At 42.5% G+C, this 19,802-nt stretch overlaps 1 protein-coding gene across 2 annotated transcripts in view; it reads left to right on the forward strand.

Moving 5' to 3' along the window:
• Positions 1-19,802, forward strand: part of TTBK2 (tau tubulin kinase 2) — a 129,684-nt gene that overhangs the window by 29,501 nt on the left and 80,381 nt on the right. The window lies entirely within an intron of this gene.

Below are 19,802 nucleotides of genomic sequence, written 5' to 3' on the forward strand. Positions count from 1 at the left end.
CCCCACACACTCCTAACACATACTCATAGGGATTCTAGATTGTGAGCCCCAATGGGGACAGTGATGATGATGTCTGTAAAACGCCTTACAACTAATGGTGCTATATAACAGAGAACAATTGTCGATGTTTAGGACATATTGATACATGCTGCTACACTTTTCAGTACGTCTCCCATTGAAAATGATGGAGAAAAAAAAAAGTTTGTGGGCCGATTCATCAAAATTGACATAGTCCAAGCTTGCACCACGCCAGTCTTGACAGAGTAAATGCTGTCCAATTCATTAAGAGGCACACAGCACTTAAAGAATGTTGCTCCTCTAGTAAGTGGCATGCGCCTCCTGTATGCTGTACCAGAAATGCTATTCCAGCCAGAGACAGGAGTAGCATTTCTGCTGTAGAAAACGATGTTGGATATAGGCAGACGTAGCTACTTTCCCTCCCTCCACCCTTGTCCCACCTGGATCCTCTCAGTCCACCCTTTTTGGCGGAGCTGATCCAAAGTGGCATGAAAGCGCCACAAGTCATAAAATGCTTGCACCACTCTTGTGGCAGAAAAGCCTTGATAAATTGGCTCCCTAAATCTTTAATAGTTTTTTGGGGGTAAAACAAAATGTATGTACAAGGAAGGAAAAACAGTACATAAAACCTGCAATACGAAGTAAAGAAAGACAAAGCATGCTCTAATATATATATATATATATTATATTTTCTGTGTTTTTTTCCCGCTTACTATGTTCTGTCCATTATGGATAATGAATATGAATATACGTCTGAACGGAGTGCACTGTATAAATATTAATGAGCTTTACCGGCTTATTGGTAAGATGAGTTGAGATTTCCTCCCCCTCTTTATCTGAGATGGAGCACTTGTCATGGTTGGTAGCAGCTGTGGTTGGAACATTACATTGTAGGAATAGGGGTATCGTTCGGCCCCATGACGGTATCTGGAATCCACAGGGTAGAAATCTGCACACTTTCCAGCCGAGCAGCGGTCAGATTTGGAGTTCACTTTCTTGCACTATTTTACTATTGGATAGTATAACTGTTCCTTTCTGTTATTTGCTTTTTCCCTATAAATTCTTAAAGAACTTCAGTGTTCAGCAAGGGTTGAAAAAGGGATTGGACATGACAGTGCCCAGTGGATCAGCAGCTGCTGGCACCGTGTCTGGTCTTCTTGTGTTTGAGTTCCAGTTTCTTCTCCAACTTCCAAAACCTCTACATTTGGCTAACTGGCTCCTTGTGAAATTTGCCCCCATGTGTGCTCTTGTCTGGCCAACCATGGCTCTCCTAATAGAGTAATACCTTGCGATTTCTGTTCTCCTGGCATGTAGTTGTTTTAGGGCACCTTTTCTTAGATGACTGTGTTTTGACGTTCCTCTCTTGTTCTCCCTGGAAATGTACTAAGTAGTGAGGAGCGAGTATACTCGTTGCTCTGGTTTTCCCAAGCATGCTCGGGTGGTCTCCGAGTATTTGTAACTGCTCGGAGATTAACTTTTCATCGCCTCAGCAGCATGATTTGCGGCTACTAGACAGCTTGAACACATGTGGGGATTCCCTAGCAACCAGGCAACCCCCACATGTACTCAGGCTGGCTACTAGCTGTAAATCATTCAGATGCGGCTATGAAAACTAAATCTCCGAACACTAAAATATTCTCGGAGATCACCCGAGTGTGCTCGGGAAAACCCGAGCAAGGAGTATACTCGCTCATCACTAGTACTAATACATTGACAGCTGGGTGTTACCGTTCTCAGGGTCAGAAATGTTCTGATAAGTCATTGTTAGAGGTTGCAGGAATACACCTCTTTAACAATGGAAGTGTCAATTTGTGTATACCATATATTTCCATGGAAAGTAACAGAGGGATGAAGCAAGGCAGAGCTTTTCATAAGAAAAGGGGAAAAATTAAGCTAAGTTGTTTTATCCAGGAATTTACCGACTCAGCGTGTTTTACAGATTTCAGGTCCTCGTAGAAAATGTAATAGGGATGGAATAGTGAGGTTGTTTTAATTTCAACTCAAGCATCGGGCTGGGCAGTATAATAATCTAGTGCTTTCTCTGTCTCCACAATGTGGTGGGATCAGTGACCTAAACTGTGCAAATTTTACCTTGTACTGTTCAGACTGATGGAAGAAAATCTATGCAAAGTAAGGAATAGTTAAATGCAAATGGTCCACGGGAGAAGATCTGTCACTCAACAGGGAAATCCTAATCCTGAGTGTTTTGCATAGAGCACAATGTTTGGGTCAGAGCATCCAAAGACATTTTCCTTTCTATCTGAAATGTAAGCGATTGTTCGAAAATTACTTGTTGTTTAAATCAGTTTTTTGTGCAATATATAATCTCAGCATCTGTATAAAAAAAAAATTAGAAATCTCTCAATTTTCACACTTTTTTTTTTACACTCTAATTCCCTGTTTCAGGAAACAACACATGTACATAGCCACAATGAGCAGATTCAGACCCTATGTTTTGTATTGATGCATCAAATGAGCATGTGCAAAAGTCATTGTGAAGTGTGGAGGAGCAGAATCTGCTGTGACATCTCCTGTTGTCATAGGTGGATCCTGTGTTATCAGTCTTCATACAGGAAGAGGTGAGCTATGACATGTGATTGGCGGATCCTGTGTTATCTACTGTATATAGAGGTGTCATCTGTTATTGTGAAGGGTGAGGAGTGACATTGCCTATTGTGAACGTTGGAACCTGTATTATCTACTGTGTATAGAGGTGTTTTTAGTCATTGTACAGGAGAGGGAGGAGGTAAGCTGCAACATCATGTATTGTAAATGGTGGATCCTGTGTTATGTAGTGTATATAGAGATGTTGTCAGTCATTGTACAGGAGGGGGAGGTGAGCGGTGACATCACATATTGTGAATGGTGGATCTGGATCCTCTGTAATTTGCTGAATATAGAAGTTTTATCAGTTATTGTACAGGGTGAGGAGGAGGTGAGCTTTGACATCTCCTATTGTGAATGGTGGAAACCATGATGTTTACTGGTAATATACAGTTGTGTTCAAAAGTTTACATACCCCTGCAGATTTTTTTTGCTTTCTTGGTCTTTATTCAGAAAATATAAATGATAACACCAAAACTTTTTCTCCACTCATGGCTATTGGTTGGGTGAAGCCATTTATAGTGAAACTACTGTGTTTCTCTTTTTAAATCATAATGACAACCCAAAACATCCAAATGACCCTGATCAAAAGTTCACATACCCTGGTGATTTTGGCCTGATGACATGCACAGAAGTTGACACAAATGTGGTTAAATGGCCACTAAAGGTAACATCCTCACCTGTGACCTCTTTGCTTGTAATCAGTGTGTGTGCATAAAAGCTGAGTGAGTTTCTGGGATCCAGACAGACTCTTGCATCTTTCATCCAGCCACTGACGTGTCTGGATTGTGAGTCATGGGGAAAGGAAAAGAATTGTCAACAGATCTACGAGAAAAAGTAGTTGAACTGTATAAAACAGGAAAGGGATACAAAAAGGATATCCAAGGAATTGATAATGCCAGTCAGCAGCATTCAAACTGTGATTAGCAAATGGAAAATCAGTGGCTCTGTAAAAACAAAACCACGGTCAGGTAGACCAACAAAAAAGTCAACCGCAACTGCCAGGAAAATTGTTCCAGATGCTAAGAAAAACGCACAAATAACATTAGCTGAAATACAGGAATCTCTGAAAACTAGTGATGTGGCTGTTTCAAGATGCACAATGCAGAGGCACTTGAAAAAAATGGGCTGCATCGTCGAGTCGCCAGAAGAAAGCCATTACTGCGCAAATGCCACAAAGTATCTCTCCTACAATACACAAAACAGCACAGAGACAAGCCTCAAAACTTCTGGAACAAGGTAATTTGGAATGAGGAGACCAAAATTGAACTTTTTGGCCACAACCATGAACGTTACATTTGGAGAGAGGTTAACAAGGCCTATGATGAAAGGAACACCATTCCTACTGTAAAGCACGGAGGTGGATCGCTGATGTTTTGGGGGGGTGTGAGCTACAAAGGCACAGGAAACTTGGTCAAAGTTGAAGGAAAGATGAATGCCACACGTTATCAGCAAATACTGAAGACAAATTTGCGCTCATCACCCCGTAAGATGCGCATGGGACGTACGTGAACATTCCAACATGATAACGATCCAAAACACAAGGCCAAGTCGACCTGTCATTGGCTACAGCAGAACAAAGTGAAGGTTCTGGAGTGGCCATCTCAGTCTCCTGACCTCAATATCATTGAGCCACTCTGGGGAGATCTCAAGCGCGCAGTTCATGCTAGACAGCCCAGGAATTTACAGGAACTGGAGGCTTTTTGCCAAGAAGAGTGGGCAGCTTTACCATCTGAGAAAATAAAAAACCTCATCCACAACTACCACAAAAGACTTCAAGCTGTCATTGATGTTAGAGGGGGCAATACATGGTATTAAGAAATGGAGTATGTGAACTTTTGATCAGGGTCATTATGATTTAAATGACCATGAGCGGAGAAAAAGGTTTGGTGTTATCATTCATATTCTCTGAACAAAGGCCAAGAAAGCAAAAATTCTGCTGGGGTATTTAACCTTTTGGAGCACAACTGTATGGCAGATATATCCATTTATAGTCAACCTTTTATCAACCATTATGTGATTAGACCCATTGTGAAGTTTAACTTGATTGTAGCAAAAAAAAAAAAATTTATTTGAGTGCATAAGTTAGTAAATGTGAGCTGCACATTTGTGTCATATTATTTATTGTTTTTGTTTTTTTAATGGTTCTGTGCAGGTTGGTATAGATGAGATCACAGTACAATCGATGATGGCAGAAGTTGACATCTGGATAGTTTTAGTAGAAAGCAAACTTGGTCTATCTCCAGCAATGTACATAATATCCCAATACCCATGAGACGTTCAGCTGTCGTATCTGGGGAAATTCAGGAGAAATGTATATGTGCAGATGGCTCTTTTAAATTGAATGGGTCTTGGCAGGAAGCATTTGTCATGAGACCCCGCTAATGGGGTGCGGAGCCTTCCTAAGGAGCGCTGCCTTCTCCATATGAGGCAAGCTAAATCCTAGCACTTAGGAGTAGACACAAATGTGTAGATTGTCATTACTAAGTGTAACCAACAGCGAATTAGTTTTCCAATGCAAATTCTAATATCCAGTTCTGAAATTATGATAAATGTATCCAAAAATATAAATGTTTTATTTGTTGATATTAGAGTTTCCTTTTTTATTTCCTGTCGTCAAATTGTTTGTGTCTTGTATTTTCTAAATAATTTATTAAATAAATGCAGAAATAAAATAAAATGCGCATCTATGCGCAATGTTAAATCCAAGTTGCATTCTGTGGCCTTAATCCGGGTCGTTCTTTGCCCTGAATAATGCACTGTCTTTGTTGGCCCCAGAATGATTGATCTGAGAAACAATCAGTGAGCTCCTTCTCGTAGTTTAGAACTCTTATCCATCTTTTTCTGAGTTCCTCTCTGCTGATTTATGACCACATCAAAGTTTAGCTCAACTTTCATTTGGTCTGTGTTAATAAAGCAGCATAGAGACGTTCAGAAACACAAATGGATTTGGAGCTCATTGTTAAATCCACAGCCAACAAAGCATTGTCGTCCTTGTCCCCCATTTCTTATCAATACAGACACCCCCTTTAATCTCTTCCTGATATGTGACCTACAGTACATGTAGGGGTGTATGGAGCGCATTTCAGTGAACGCCACCATATGCATGGTAGGTGCAGTCTGTGTCATACAGCCAGACCTGTCACAGGGGGACTAAAAATGAAGAAAAAAATTGTTATTAAACACAGAAAAATCTAAAAGTTTGGATCGCCGCCCTTTTCTAATCTAAAAAAAATAAAGAAAACATTATTTTTTGGTGTTGCTGGATCCATAAAAGATCAAGATAAAAAAAACCTAAAGTTAGTTATTCCGAAAAGGGAAATGCCACAATTGCATTTTTTTCAGTGGTTGCTGCACCCTCCATCCTCCCCCCCCCCCCCCCCCCCAAAAAAAAAAAAAAAAAAATGCTGTAAGTTGCAATCAAAATCTTTTATGCTCCTCAAAATGTCAATAAAACGCCAGCTTTTCATCCCCCCCAAAAAAACAAGCCCTTAGACAGATCAGTCTGAAAAAAAAAATTAAGTTCCAGATCTGAAAAATTAGCGATACAGTTGTTTTTTTTTTTTTTCTCTGTCGCCCATGACTGCACCACAGAGAGAGGGGATCCACCCACCAAGGACAGGAAACCTACGGATAAAAAGGCGGTACCACTCTCCTGCATCAGTTGGTTTCCTGTCCTTGATGGGAGACCTACGGACTTACCAGATCGACGTTGGAATTCCGGGGCCAACCAGTCCGACTCAGGCAGCTGGGGTCCCTCTGCCTCGGCTGGGGTGGTGGCCCGAAGCGCCACCGCTGGGGGCTAGTGGGCCTACAGGGTGTGCGGGGGAGGTGACAAGGAGTTCGCGGTCACCTCCCCAGGTAAGATGTAGCAGCGGCAACATCCAGGGGGGTCCCTCTGTGGTTGCGGGAGGTGCGGCGCGGCCCTCCCCAAACAAGCGTCAGTCTGCACACTGCACCGCCATCAGGCGTGCAGAGCCGCGCGGTAGGGCAGAAGCTCGACTGCGCAGGCGCCGGCGTTCGGCGCTCCTCGCCGTCGGCCGGGTGCCACTGCGCAGGCGCCATAGAAAAAAAAAAAAAAGGAAGAAGAGCGGCGAGAAAGCTTAAATGGGAGAAATTACATCCTCCCAGTGGCTCTGCAATATATCGGCAGGAGCCTCAAGAGCTACTAGTCGCCACAGCACCAGCGCAGCACGCGTTATTGGGGCAGCAACCGCAGGCCAGCAGCAGTATGAGCGACCCGGCATCACCCTTGCCAGAATCACCTCCACCTGTAGCGTCGCCACAGCAGCAGCAGCAGCAGCAGCAGCAGCAAAAAAGGCGACAGCAGAAAGGACACCAGGACACCAGCAAAGAACGCCAACACAGTAAGGAGTCCAGTACGGCGTCGGGGGAAAAAGCCAGAGGCAGAGAATCCCCAATTGGTATTTATGGGTCCTGGAGGTGGTAAGTGGATCTTCGTGAAAGTCAGAGACAGTAAGATTATTATTTGTCTCTTTTAGGGGAGGAAAAGCGTAGGTAAAACCAAGCACAAAATCTGTGCCATCTGTAGAGAGGATCTTCCACCCGCCTGGGAGAAGAGACTATGTAATACTTGCATACAGCAGACAGTATCCGAAAGCCTGCCTGGGTTTGCATCCGATCTAAAAAACCTGATTAAGGAGCAAGTGGAAGACACCTTTAGATCCCTAAAAAGTGGAAAAAAACGGAGAAAGACCAGACACAGGTCCCCGTCTCCAGTCTCAAAATCTGACAGCGATAGTGCGAGTTCAGTATCCTCCAACTCTTCCTCCTCATCCTCATCATCCACTTCTTCCTCGGGGGGGCACAACTGTTTCCCACTAGAGGACACCGATGGCCTCATAAAGGCAGTGAGAAGTACTATGGGGTTAGTAGACTCCCACCCTAAAAAATCGATACAAGACATCATGTTTGGGGGCCTGGAACAAAAAGAGAGAAGAGCTTTTCCGCTTAATGACGCAATTACATACACTAGACGTAAGAAGATGTCTCTTACATTACCTAGAAGTCACTAGAGAGAGTAGGGAGGATCCCTCTCTGTTTGTGTGTTTCCAGGGTCCTCGGAAGGGGAAAAAAGCATCTAAAACCACCATAGCAAGATGGATCACGGATGCCATCAGTCTTTCATACTCGGCAAGTGGAATGTCCGTTCCTGGGGAGGTTAAGGCTCACTCGACAAGGGCAGTGGCAACTTCCTGGGCGGAGAAGGCCGGAGCTTCTATTGACCAGATATGTAGAGCTGCTACCTGGTCCTCACCATCCACATTCTATAGGCACTATAGATTGGACCTAATCTCCTCTTCAGACCTTACCTTCGGTAAAAGGATTCTGGAGGCGGTGGTCCCTCCCTGAATGTACTATCTATGCAAATCTCTCCGTGGTGCCGTCATGGGCGACAGAGAAAAATATAGTTCTTACCGATAACGGTATTTCTCTGAGCCCATGACGGCACCCGTACATTCCCTCCCTTCACTTGTGGGTGCACACATTGAAATAGTGCCATAGTCTATTTATAGTTTAAAGTCACGCGGTATCTTGTTATGCTAAAGAGTTAAAATTAACAAATGTTTTTAGTAGTCTCCCATCGTTCTCTATGTAAAACAACTGATGCAGGAGAGTGGTACCGCCTTTTTATCCGTAGGTTTCCTGTCCTTGGTGGGCGGATCCCCTCTCTCCGTGGTGCCGTCATGGGCTCAGAGAAATACCGTTAACGGTAAGAACTATATTTTTTTCAACACACCATAAAAACATTGTCAGAATTGCAATTTTTTTTTCTCTTCTTGTTTTTCTGTACACTATATGACAGAATAAATTATGTCATTGAGAAATACAACTCGTCCCACAAAGAATCAAGCCTCAAGTGGTTAGGTCCCCTGAAAAATAAAATACAAGTTCACGAGAACAATGAGCCAGATGGGGCCAATGATCGTAAAGGCATTAATAAGCTCATGTTCTAAAGGTTAATTTTCTAATTGGGTATGTATCCCTGAAGAGTAATTTTACAAAAAAAAAAAATAAAATGGAGAGCAAAGGGGGGGGGGGTTGTGGTGCGAACATCCAATACACTTTTATAGGTGTTGTCCAACTTTTGGGGACTGTTTTTTGTTTGTGTGTTTTTTGTTTGTGTTATTTTTTGCATGGATTTGGATCCAAAACTAATTTTTGGAATTAGTTTAAAAGAAAAAATTTCACTGCTTGACTTTTACAGGCTCTTTGATTCTCTGCACATTCAACTCTGATGTGGTCATAATTGGTTGAGACTTGCTACATAGAACGTAAGCTCTCCTGATAGACAATTGCAGGGAGTTGACTGACAGATTCTCAGTTAACTCATTTTTCAGTCAGTAATAGACCATGCAACGCAGAGGCTATAGAAGGCAAAATGTGTAATGAAGCAGTTGCAGGGAAAAAATTTGATTTTTAGCCCCAATTACATGCATTTAAAGCAGTTGCCTAGGATTAGTCTGCAGTTACTCTGTTACTGCGGACTTGAAAGTCTTCACGTTGAGCGCTGGTAAGTATTCTCTCATGCTGGCAGTGAGACTGAACGGTAAAGTGACCCCAAGCATGCGATATGCACACTACCGGCCACATTCCTACTAGAGGTGCGCGGCCACCATCAATATAAGGGAATTGGGCAAGGCTGGAAACGTCTAGTCAGATAGTGACCGGGGGCATATATACTGCATATTTGTGATCACTTGACCGGTCAGTCTCACCACCAGCACCAGGGAATCCTTACAAGCGCGCAATGTGAAGATTCACAAGTCCGCAGTCACATAGAGTGACTGCAGACTTATGTGAAAAACCTGGACATAAAAATGAAAAAAACTTATACCGCATGTGAATAGTCAGCGTTGGAACAATAAAGATGGGCAAGCATAAGGGTATGAATATCTTGACAACGGCCAAAATGTTACGGCAAACCAGGAAAGGTCATCTAGCCATATTTATTACCTACCAAGAGCTGATCAGCCATAAAATGAAAACGATCGATCTAATATTGTTCCACTTATGCCACTGAAATAGCTGTGATTATTCAAGGCGTGGGCTGAGGAAGTCCTCTGAATGTGTCCTTTTGATATCTGGCACCAGCTGGTTAACAAGTTGTAAGGTGGCGTCCATGCACCAGACATGATTTTCCATCATAATAACCATGAGAACTGAAGCATATAGATCACAGAGTGTAAAAAAAAAAAAAGTGTAATTTATTAACACTAAAGATATTCTAAAATGCAATCAAAAAACAATTGAAGCATAATATCACATACAGAGCTATTTGAGTATACGGTATAGGTGCACCAATAAAAAGTGTTGCACCATGTAAACAAAGTACAGGCATAGATATGACAGAGCGGGTCAATATAACCACTTATACCATAATAAAGTGCCAGTGCATAATCAATGTAAAGACAGCTATATTTCCCTACTACTACATAGGTCTAAAGGAACCTATGTCCCAATGGTCAAATGACCCTAAAGTAAACCTATGTAGAAGGAACCAGTGTTCCAGTGTTATAAGCTCTTACCCATGTCTTTGTCCATCGGTGCAAACACGCGTGATCTGGGGACTTTATACTCCCAAGTCAACACCTTGAATACTTTGTCATGTTTTTCAAGCTGTTTCTGAACAGTGGTTGCAAAGTGGCAGAATGCGTCATACTCCTGCTCATTGCTATTACAGAAAACTCCAGCCTTAACCCCTTTACCCCCAAGGGTGGTTTGCACGTTAATGACCGGGCCAATTTTTACAATTCTGACCACTGTCCCTTTATGAGGTTATAACTCTGGAACGCTTCAACGGATCTTGATGATTCTGACATTGTTTTCTCGTGACATATTGTACTTCATGATAGTGGTAACATTTATTTGATATTACCTGTGTTTATTTGTGAAAAAAATGGAAATTTGGCGAAAATTTTGAAAAATTTCGCAATTTTCCACATTTGAATCTTTATGCCCTTAAGTCACAGAGATATGTCACAAAAAATACTTAATAAGTAACATTTCCCACAAGTCTACTTTGCATCAGCACAATTTTGGAACCAACATTTTTTTTTTGTTAGGGAGTTATAAGGGTTAAAAGTTGACCAGCAATTTCTCATTTTTACAACACCGTTTTTTTTTTTTTTTTAGGGACTACATCACATTTGAAGTCATTTTGAGGGGTCTATATGATAGAAAATAACCAAGTGTGACACCATACTAAAAACTGCACCCCTCAAGGTGCTCAAAACCACATTCAAGAAGTTGATTAACCCTTCAGGTGTTTCACAGGAATTTTTGGAATGTCTAAAAAAAAAAAAAAAATTTTTGTGAAAAAAAAAGTTAAACTTTAGCTCCAATTTGTTTCATTTTACCAAGGGTAACAGGAGAAAGTGGACCCCAAAAGTTGTTGTACAATTTGTCCTGGAGCGCCACTTGACTTTCCAATGGAAAATTGACAGGAATTGAGATGGGACGCCATGTTGCGTTTGGAGAGCCACTGATGTGCCTAAACATTGAAACCCCCCACAAGTGACACCATTTTGGAAAGTAGACCCCCTAAGGAACTTATCTGGATGTGTGTTGAGCACTTTGACCCACCAAGTGCTTCATAGAAGTTTATAATGTAGAGCCGTAAAAATAAAAAAATCATATTTTTTTCATAAAAATGATCTTTTCGCCCCCAAATTTTTATTTTCCCAAGGGTAACAGAAGAAATTGGACCACAAAACTTATTGTGCAATTTGTCCTGAATACGCTGATGCCCCATATGTTGGGGTAAACCACTGTTTGGGCGCATGGCAGAGCTCGGAAGGGAAGGAGCACCGTTTGACTTTTCAATGCAAAATTGACTGTAATTGAGATAGGACTCCATGCCGTGTGTGGAGAGCCCCTGATGTGCCTAAGCATTAAAACCCCCCACATGTGACACCATTTTGGAAAGAAGACCCCCCCTAAGGAACTGGATGTGTTGTGAAAATTTTTAACCTCCAAGTGTTTCACTACAGTTGATAATACAGAGCCGTGAAAATAAAAAAATAAAAAATTTCCACAAAGATTATTTTTTAGCCCCCAGTTTTGTATTTTCCCAAGGGTAACAGGAGAAATTGGACCCCAAAAGTTGTTGTCCAATTTGTCCTGAGTACGCTGATACCCCATATGTGGGGGGGAACCACCGTTTGGGCGCATGGCAGAGCTCGGAAAGGAAGGAGCTGTGTTTGGAATACAGACTTGGATGGAATGGTCTGCAGGCGTCACATTGCGTTTGCAGAGCCCCTGATGTACCTAAACAGTAGAAACCCCCCACAAGTGACCACATATTGGAAACTAGACCGCCCAAGGAACTTATCTAGATGTGTTGTGAGAACTTTGAACCACCAAGTGTTTCACTACAGTTTATAAAAACGCAGAGCCGTGAAAATAAAAAATGTTTTTTTTTCCACACAAATTATTTTTTATCCCCCAGTTTTGTATTTTTCCAAGGGTAACAGGAGAAATTGGACCCCAAAAGTTGCTGTCCAATTTGTCCTGAGCACACTGATACCCCTTATGTTGGGGTAAACCCCTGTTTGGGTGCATGGGAGAGCTCGGAAGGGAAGGAGCACTGTTTTACTTTTTCAACGCAGAATTGGCTGGAATTGAGATCGGACACCATGTCGCGTTTGGAGAGCCCCTGATGTGCCTAAACAGTGGAAACCCCCCAATTCTAACTGAAACTCTAACCCAAATACACCCCTAACCCTAATCCAACCATAACCCTAACCACACCCCTAATCTTAACCGTAAATGTAATCCAAACCCTAACTTTAGCCCCAACCCTGACTTTAGCCCCAACCCTGACTTTAGCCTCAACCCTGACTTTAGCCTCAACCCTGACTTAAAGTTACCGTTACACTAAACGACTTACAAATGATCACGACCAGCGATATGACCTGGCCGTGATCGTTGGTAAGTCGTTTTGTGGTCGCTGGGGAGGTGTCACACAGACAGCTCTCTCCAGCGACCAACGATCAGGGGAAAGATTTCGGCATCGTTGAAACTGTCTTCAACAATGCCGAGTTTCAACGATGCCGAAGTCCCCGGGGAACCAGGGTAAACATCGGGTTACTAAGTGCAGGGCCGCGCTTAGTAACCCGATATTTATCCTGGTTACCATTGAAAAAGTAAAAAAAACCAAACACTACATACTCACATTCCGATGTCTGTCACGTCCCCCGCCGTCAGCTTCCCGCACTGACTGTGTCAGCGCCGGCCGTAAAGCAGAGCACAGCGGTGACGTCACTGCTGTGCTCTGCTTTACGGTCAGCGCTGACAGTCAGTGCAGGGAAGCTGACGGCGGGGGACGTGACAGACATCAGAATGTGAGTATGTACTGTTTTTTTTTTTAACTTTTGCAATGGTAACCAGGGTAAATATCGGGTTACTTACTAAGCGCGGCCCTACGCTTAGTAACCCAATATTTACCCTGGTTACAAGTGAACACATCGCTGGATCGGCGTCACACACGCCGATCCAGCGATGACAGCGGGTTTTCAGCGACCAAAAAAAGGTCCTGATCATTCCCCAACGACCAACGATCTCCCAGCAGGGGCCTGATCGTTGGTCGCTGTCACACATAACGAGATCGTTAGCGGGATCGTTGCTATGTCACAAAAAGCGTGACGTTGCAACGATATCGTTAACGAAATCGTTGTGTGAAGGCACCTTTAGCCTCAACCCTAATTTTAACCCTAACCTTAACTTTAGCCCCAACCTTAACTTTAGCCCCAACCCTAACCCTAACTCTAATTTTAGCCCCAACCCTAATCCTAATGGGAAAATGGAAATAAATACATTTTTTTTTATTTTATTATTTTTCACTAACTAAGGGGGTGATGAAGGGGGGTTTGATTTACTATTTATAGCTTTTTTTTTAGCAGATTTTTATGATTGGCAGCCGTCACACACTAAGACGGTTTTTATTGCAAAAAAACAGTTTTTGTGTCTCCACATTTTGAGAGCTATAATTTTTCCATATTTTGGTCCAGAGTCATGTGAGGTTTTGTTTTTTGCCGAACGAGTTGACGTTTTTATTGGTTCCACTTTCGGGCACGTTACATTTTTTGATCGCTTTTTATTCCGATTTTTGTGAGGTAGAATGAACAAAAACCAGCTATTCATGAATTACTTTTTTTTTTTTGGGGGGGGCATTTATACCGTTCCGCGTTTGGTAAAATTGATAAAGCAGTTTTATTCTTCGGGTCAGAACAATTACAGTGATACGTCATTTATATAATTTTTTTATGTTTTGGAGCTTTTATATGATAAAAAGTTTTATATAAAAAATAATTATTTTTGCATCGCTTTATTCTGAGGACTATAACTTTTTTATTTTTTCGTAGATGACGCTATGTGACTGCTTGTTTTTTGCGGGACAAGATGACGTTTTCTGCGGTATCATGGTTATTTATATCCGTCTTTTTGATCGCGTGTTATTCCACTTATTGTTTGGTAGTATGATAATAAAGCGTCATTTTTTGACTCTTTTTTTTTTTTTTTTTTTTTTACGGTGTTCACTGAAGGGGTTACCTAGTGGGACAGTTTTATAGGTCCGGTCGCTACGGACGCGGCGATACTAAATATGTGTACTTTTATTGTTTTTTTATTATTTAGATAAATGTATTTATTGGAACAATATATATTTTTATTCTTTATTTAGGAAATTTTTTTTTTCTTTTTACACATGTAAATTATTATTTTTTTTTACTTTTTTACATTGCCCCGGGGAAGGGGGGGGGGGGAGGGGGGACATTATGTTATAGTGTCAGATCGCTGATCTGACACTTTGCAGTGCAGTGTGTCAGATCAGCAATCACACAGGCACTGCAGGAGACTTGCTGGCGCCTGCTTTGAGCTGGCGCTTGCAAGCCACCTCTCTGCAGGACCCGGAAGGTTCCCTATGGCCATTTTGGATCCGGGCCTGCAGGGAGGGGGAGGTAGGAGACGCTCGGAGCAACGCGATCACATCGCGTTGGTCCGAGGGTCTCAGGGAAGCACGCAGGGAGCCCCCTCCCCGTGCGATGCTTCCCTGTGCCGCTGTAACGCTGCGATCATCTTTGATCGCAGTGTGCCAGGGGTTAATGTGCCAGGAGCGGTCCGTGACCGCTCCTGGCCCATAGTGCCAGATGTCAGCTGCGATAGCTGACACCCGGTTCCGTCGGTGGTCATACGGGCCCATACCACCTCGACAGGATAGTACGTCAGATGTCAGAAAGGGGTTCAAGAGATATACTTTGTTGAGAACAATGTTTGTTGGTGGTAGTCCAAGGAAATGACCCAAGACCCAAGGTTGGACCACCTTCTTCCATTGTACATTTCTGATGGTAGTGGGTCAATTTGTAGCCACTTTTGTCAATGGAAAGAGATCGCAGAAGACTATCTATACAGAAGGCTACCTCAAAGAATACCACATGGGCCACGTTTCTTTAAAGTGGGTCTCTATGGTGGACAGATGCCATGGCATCAATTATGACTTGCATGCTTTTGTGGTCTCATACCTGAGTGCATGCGTCGGACAGCTGGCACAGACGTAATGTTGACCAAACCTAAGAATGCTTTCAAAACTAAAGTGTTTAATTTGTTTTTTTTTCCAAATTTGTTTATTAGGTTTTGAATGAAAAGACATATAAAACAAATAACCTCTGAATCCAAACTTTCCCCACCCCCTCCCCAACCACCCCTTCTCTGCGTGCACTCAACTTTTGGTTTATATTATGGAATTGGTGTGTTTCCACTTATCCGCTGTAATAAATACCATTGTGTATTTTCAAATTGGGCTCGCAATTTTTCTTTCACCCCAATAGGGAGAGATGGGATGAAGAGAGACCATGTAGTTAGGAATTTACCAGACATCTTTTCTTTGGTGGTCAGCGCGTCCATCCACTCCATTCTGAAAAGGAACACAACTTTAGCTTGAATAAGAGAGAGTGGTGGGGCAATTGGACTCAACCAGTAATGTAGTATGCTTTTCCTGGTAGCAGAGGCCCAAATCATGAGTGATGCTTTAACATGTTTAGGTAGGCTATGATGAGCCTCCTCCAAAATATTGAAAATGGCCCATTGTGGTGTGAGTGAGAAACTGATCTTACACATCCTCTGCAATTCGTCATGTACGGTACCCCACAATTCTTGAATCTTCGAACAGCTCCATAGGTGGTGATATATGTCAGTGTTACGCATTTTGCATTTAGAGCAATAATATATAGTAGTAGGAGACATCCTAGACTGCAGATGTGGGGTAATATACAGTGGGGCAAAAAAGTATTTAGTCAGTCAGCAATAGTGCAAGTTCCACCACTTAAAAAGATGAGAGGCGTCTGTAATTTACATCCTAGGTAGACCTCAACTATGGGAGACAAACTGAGAAAAAAAAATCCAGAAAATCACATTGTCTGTTTTTTTTTATCATTTTATTTGCATATGGTGGAAAATAAGTATTTGGTCAGAAACAAACAATCAAGATTTCTGGCTCTCACAGACCTGTAACTTCTTCTTTAAGAGTCTCCTCTTTCCTCCACTCATTACCTGTAGTAATGGCACCTGTTTAAACTTGTTATCAGTATAAAAAGACACCTGTGCACACCCTCAAACAGTCTGACTCCAAACTCCACTATGGTGAAGACCAAAGAGCTGTCAAAGGACACCAGAAACAAAATTGTAGCCCTGCACCAGGCTGGGAAGACTGAATCTGCAATAGCCAACCAGCTTGGAGTGAAGAAATCAACAGTGGGAGCAATAATTAGAAAATGGAAGACATACAAGACCACTGATAATCTCCCTCTATCTGGGGCTCCACGCAAAATCCCACCCCGTGGGGTCAGAATGATCACAAGAACGGTGAGCGAAAATCCCAGAACCACGCGGGGGGACCTAGTGAATGAACTGCAGAGAGCTGGGACCAATGTAACAAGGCCTACCATAAGTAACACACTACGCCACCATGGACTCAGATCCTGCAGTGCCAGACGTGTCCCACTGCTTAAGCCAGTACATCTCCGGGCCCGTCTGAAGTTTGCTAGAGAGCATTTGGATGATCCAGAGGAGTTTTGGGAGAATGTCCTATGGTCTGATGAAACCAAACTGGAACTGTTTGGCAGAAACACAACTTGTCGTGTTTGGAGGAAAAAGAATACTGAGTTGCATCCATCAAACACCATACCTACTGTAAAGCATGGTGGTGGAAACATCATGCTTTGGGGCTGTTTCTCTGCAAAGGGGCCAGGACGACTGATCCGGGTATATGAAAGAATGAATGGGGCCATGTATCGTGAGATTTTGAGTGCAAACCTCCTTCCATCAGCAAGGGCATTGAAGATGAAACGTGGCTGGGTCTTTCAACATTACAATGATCCAAAGCACACCGCCAGGGCAACGAAGGAGTGGCTTCGTAAGAAGCATTTCAAGGTCCTGGAGTGGCCTAGCCAGTCTCCAGATCTCAACCCTATAGAAAACTTTTGGAGGGAGTTGAAAGTCCGTGTTGCCAAGCGAAAAGCCAAAAACATCACTGCTCTAGAGGAGATCTGCATGGAGGAATGGGCCAACATACCAACAACAGTGTGTGGCAACCTTGTGAAGACTTACAGAAAACGTTTGACCTCTGTCATTGCCAACAAAGGATATATTACAAAGTATTGAGATGAAATTTTGTTTCTGACCAAATACTTATTTTCCACCATAATATGCAAATAAATTGTTAAAAAAACAAACAATGTGATTTTCTGGATTTTTTTTTCTCAGTTTGTCTCCCATAGTTGAGGTCTACCTATGATGTAAATTACAGACGCCTCTCATCTTTTTAAGTGGTGGAACTTGCACTATTGCTGACTGACTAAATACTTTTTTGCCCCACTGTAAGCCCTATGTAGGATAAATAGAGCCATGTCAGTATAACTGCTATATGTCAAAATTTTCCTTTGCGCATTAGTAGCATCAAGAAAATCCCCCACCCTCAAGCCCGGAAGGTCTTTTGACCACTTTGCTAATCCTGTATCTTTCCCATCCCATTTCCAACTCCTGCGTAACAGAGAATAAATGCCACTTATGGACGCTGGCTGTGATCCTGTATTCCTAATATTTGTTCCTCCCCTCCCACTCCCCAGTCAGTAAACACGTTTGAACCAAACTCCGTGCCTGAAGAAATAAGAAGAGGTTGTTCTTAAATAATGGAAAACGTTGTGATGCTGCGTCAAAAGACAACACAGAAAAATCAAGATTCATCAAATCTATTGCTAGTCTACATCCCTGTTCAGCCAGAAGCCTGTAGCTTAATGGTGGATTACCTTTCAGGAACCCAGGGTTACCAAGATTTGATTGAAATGGGGACAGCCCATCCCGTAAATTACAAAGCCTTCTACATCGTCTCCAAGTCAGTATTGTTTGCCACATCGTCGGGTGTTCCCGTAACTCCATTGGAAGCCCCTCCCCACCCAAATGCAACAATGCCGGCAGTGTAATGTGTGGACATATTTGTTGCTCTAAGCCAACGTTAGCAAAGTGGGAGACTCCTCTAATCCAATCAATGGCATATCTAAAGTTGGCCGCCAAGTTATACCTTCCTACGTCAGGGAAGTTGATTCCGCCTTCTGCCCTTAACGCCTGTAATTTTATGAGACCTATACGCGATCTGCCCCCCACACCCCAGACAAACTTTCGAAAATTTGAGTTTAGCAAACTGAGGTCAACCTTAGATAGCAGTAGAGGCAAAGTTTGGAAAGCATACAGCAATTTGGGAAATGCAACCATTTTGATCAGGTGACATCGGCCTGAGAAAGATAATGTAAAGTGTTTCCATGACTGAAGAAGGCTAATTATTGAAGCTATCAGTGGTTTGTAATTGACTCTGTATAATATGGACGGATCTGCCGGAAGTCGTATCCCTAAATATTTGATAGACTCCTGACTCCAATGAAATGGGGTGTTTAATTTGTTTATTTCCATCGACTAACAAAATGCGGTGAAGTGAATGAACATAAGAGGAATCTAAATACAATTAATATTTGGTGTCATGTAGGATTATCATCAGGTGAATGTGTATCCAATTATACCTAACAGGTGACAATGATCATACTTTTCATATGTAGGTTGAATCAGTCGTTAGCTGAAAAAGAAACGGCTGTGTAGCAGGTTAAAACTGGGTGAAGTACCGTAAATCTCAGCTACAAGGGAGAGGTTGTGGAAGATGTGTTGTGGAAGTTGTTTTCCGGTCACAGGTCGTACACCATGGAAAGACTTATCAAAGCAACAACAGACAAGGTAGTTAGACTGCAACATCAAGGTCTCTCCCAGGCAAATATTTGAAAGCAGATTGGGCTTTCAAGATGTGCTGTTCAAGCTCTTTTGAAGAGACACACACAAAGAAATGGCTAATATTAAGTACCGTAAACTCTTTGATGAAACTTGGTGTAGCAGATAAAACGCATCATTCTTACTTACCTTTTAAATCAAATGATGTTCAGCAGTGCCATCAGCTTAGTACTAGTAGATGACAGTGGGACTCGGCTACACCTATCTACTGTTAGGAAAAGTTTGGCCAGAAGTGGTCTTCATCGAAGACTTGCTGCCACAAAAAAATACCGTATATACTCGAGGATAAGCCGACCCGAGTATAAACCGACCCCCCCCCCCCCAGGGCCGGCTCCAGGTTTTTGAGGGCCCCGGGCGAAAGAGTCTCAGTGGGCCCCCCCCCTTTAACACATACCCAATTTATGATGCACAGATATGGCAGAGAAATGTACAGTACAATGCCAGATTTCACTTCTTACATGAGTGACAGCTATTGTAAATTCTGCAGTGTATATATACAGGACAGGAGGAGTGGTACTGTGCAGTGTATATATACAGGAGGAAAGGTGCTGTGCAGTGTATATATACAGGAGAGGTGCTGTGCAATGTATACATACAGGAGGAAAGGTGCTGTGCAGTGTATATATACAGGGGGAAAGGTGCTGTGCAGTGTATATATACAGGAGAGGTGCTGTGCAGTGTCGTGAGCAGGGCGTTGTTGTATCAGAAAATCTTTTCTGTTTTGAGTTTTTCTATGAAACAAAGACTTTTCTACATAAACAACGTTGTTTGGTTTTGCGGCCCTAACAGATCTGTGCTACAAAGTAACATCGCTCGGGCATTAATGAGGGACC

The sequence above is a fragment of the Ranitomeya imitator genome, chromosome 1, assembly GCF_032444005.1.
Source record: "Ranitomeya imitator isolate aRanImi1 chromosome 1, aRanImi1.pri, whole genome shotgun sequence".
NCBI lineage: Eukaryota > Metazoa > Chordata > Amphibia > Anura > Dendrobatidae > Ranitomeya > Ranitomeya imitator.